The sequence below is a fragment of the Microtus ochrogaster genome, unplaced genomic scaffold (genome assembly GCF_000317375.1).
Source record: "Microtus ochrogaster isolate Prairie Vole_2 unplaced genomic scaffold, MicOch1.0 UNK116, whole genome shotgun sequence".
NCBI classification, from domain to species: Eukaryota; Metazoa; Chordata; class Mammalia; order Rodentia; family Cricetidae; genus Microtus; species Microtus ochrogaster.
Window position 1 is genome coordinate 436782 of NW_004949214.1, and position 2456 is coordinate 439237.

Consider the following 2456-nt stretch of genomic DNA (forward strand, 5'->3'; position numbering starts at 1 on the left):
TCACCACACAACAGTCACCCCTGTCTGTACAGGCTTCTCAGGCTGCCTTCTTTCCCCTCTCACTCAACCCCTTTCTGGGACATTATGGGCACAGATACCAAGACCTCATGTTTGACACCCCCATCCTTTCTCCATCACCTCCTACCTGCACGGTACTAAAGAATACCTTCTTCCTACATGCTACTGCCAAGGGAAGATGGAGCTACCTGAAATTTCATGCCATGGATTGCTGAAATGAGTTTACACACATTAAAGGTATTTTTTGAACAGGGCTAGAATTATTCTCTATGTAAAGTTATAAGTTAGGTCATAATTGAAGTATTTTTCTCCTTGTATGACATATAAGCACGTACAACATATTGCTTTATATTTTTCAATTTATTCTTTTAAACATAAAATAATGCATTTAGTTGATATACTTATGTATCGTTGTACCTTGCTTATATTCAGCTATTTACTACTCTTCCCCTCTTCTCTTGCCCACTTCTCCCTGGTTCCTTTCCCCCCTGGCAAACAAATAGTCCATGCTTCCAAAGTCATGTAGAGTTAAAACAGGGCAGTATTTTTCCCTGATAATGGGTTTATTGGCGCCATCTTGTGACAGAATTATGAGCTGCAGCATGAACACAAGTGACTAGAAATGGAGGGGGGGAGGGCACTTTGAACCAAGCCCATCCTACAGAGATTTCTAGCTGTCTGGTAGAAAGGGGAAGAGTTCCAGTATAAAAGGGTTGCTGTCAAGACTCCAGACCCTCATGTTATCCAGAAATGAAAGTTCTATGTGGAAGCAGCCAAAAGATAATTTTTGTTTTGAGGTTTCTAGATTGCTCTATACATCTATGTAAACAAAAATCTGTCTCTGTGACTTTTCATACTTGATGTTCCAATTCTGTAATTTATATTTACTCATTAGCTGAACTTCTACTATTAATTCCTCTAGTCATTGGTAATAATGAAGTGATTTAGCATGGGAAGACTATCATGAATGCTAGATTCGTTTGCAATGTTTTATATTTTTTAAAAAACAGTGAATTAGTTTCCTTCCACAAGTCCTTGAAAGGAAGTCAAATTAGTTCATTTCTTATTGTCTTTATTGGTTGATGCTATTTCTACAATGGATATTTTAAGTGTATTTCAGTTATTTACTTCAAAGTGGACCTGAGGTTTATTGTTCCCTTCCCAGGCCACAATACCCAGCCAGACCAATAATTAGAAAAATGAGAAAATGTCTATCCCCTCTCCCCATTCATCCCAGAAAAAAATACCACAATGTATGAAGAAAAGACACAGTGCAAGGCAGTGGACGACCTCAGCCCATCTTCTTCCAGATGCTGAGTGAAGCATTGAGAATTCCAGATGCAAAAAGTGCCACTGTCAACCATGTGGGGGACCGAAGTACAAGAGGAGGCCCATTCCAGCCACCCTGGTTTTGGGAGCCAGATAGCCGATCTAGGAGGAAGTCCAGTGTCAGCCCATGGTGGTTCTGAGTAGCTTGGACCCACACAGGACTTTGAGCATCAGCTTGCCAGCAAAGTAGAAAAGGGCAACAACTGAAGTTGCCATCAACAAACATGTCAGTTGCCACACAGAAGAAGACCTCTTTGTGTGTGGGGGGGGATGGAGGTGGGAGGAGGTCTGGGGTCTGTATCCACGGCAGCAATTATCCTCTGCATCTCCATCTTGCTGTCTAGCTCATCTCTGAGTCGACTGAGACTGTCACTCAGCTTCTTGGTGGAATCATCCTGGGGTGTCTGCTCCAAGATCAGCTCATCTCTCCCCAGCCATCCTCCCAACTTGATCCTGGTTGAAACTCTGTAGCAAAAAGGCCCTTGCCTTCATGGTCTGCTCAGAGCTGGTGACCTGCAACCACTGAGCTACTCCCCTGACCGGTCCATCACCCATTACAGCCACTGCCTATTTCGGCCATTTTATTTGACATTCAACTTGCTTGATCTTTGTGATATGGGAATTCCCTTAGCTTAGCTTCTGGTCTTTTGGAGGCCTTATTGTAGTAGGCTTAACTGATACGCTCTTTGTCAACCATTTCTCAAAAGTGGATTTCCTCTTAGGGAGAAATGTTTTTACACTGCTCAGACTGGAGATTAGAGTTTCTTACTACAATTGCATTGATAGCTCACCCTCACCCTTTTATTAAATGGATCTAGAAAGGTGTGTTATGTTTTTAAGTGAGGGTGGTGGTTAGATTTGGTGCCAACTTGACACAGTCTAAAATCACCTAAAGGTCTCAGTGAGAGATTGTTTAGATTAGGTCAGCTTTCAGGCATATCTCTGGGGGGTTATCTTGATTATTTGGAGCCCCCACCCATCATTGATGGTACCATTCTCTGGGCGGGGAATCCCGGGTTATATAAGAGTGCTCTTAGCTATGGATGTAGTTTGATTAGCTGCTTTGAGTTCCTGCTACCTTGACTTCCCCTAAAATGATGGATCGTAAC

At 42.5% G+C, this 2456-nt stretch overlaps 1 pseudogene; it reads right to left on the bottom strand.

Moving 5' to 3' along the window:
• Positions 1 to 1309: 1309 nt before the first annotated feature.
• On the bottom strand, positions 1310 to 1902 carry LOC101990317 (annotated as a pseudogene).
• Between the last annotated feature and the right edge of the window lie 554 nt (positions 1903 to 2456).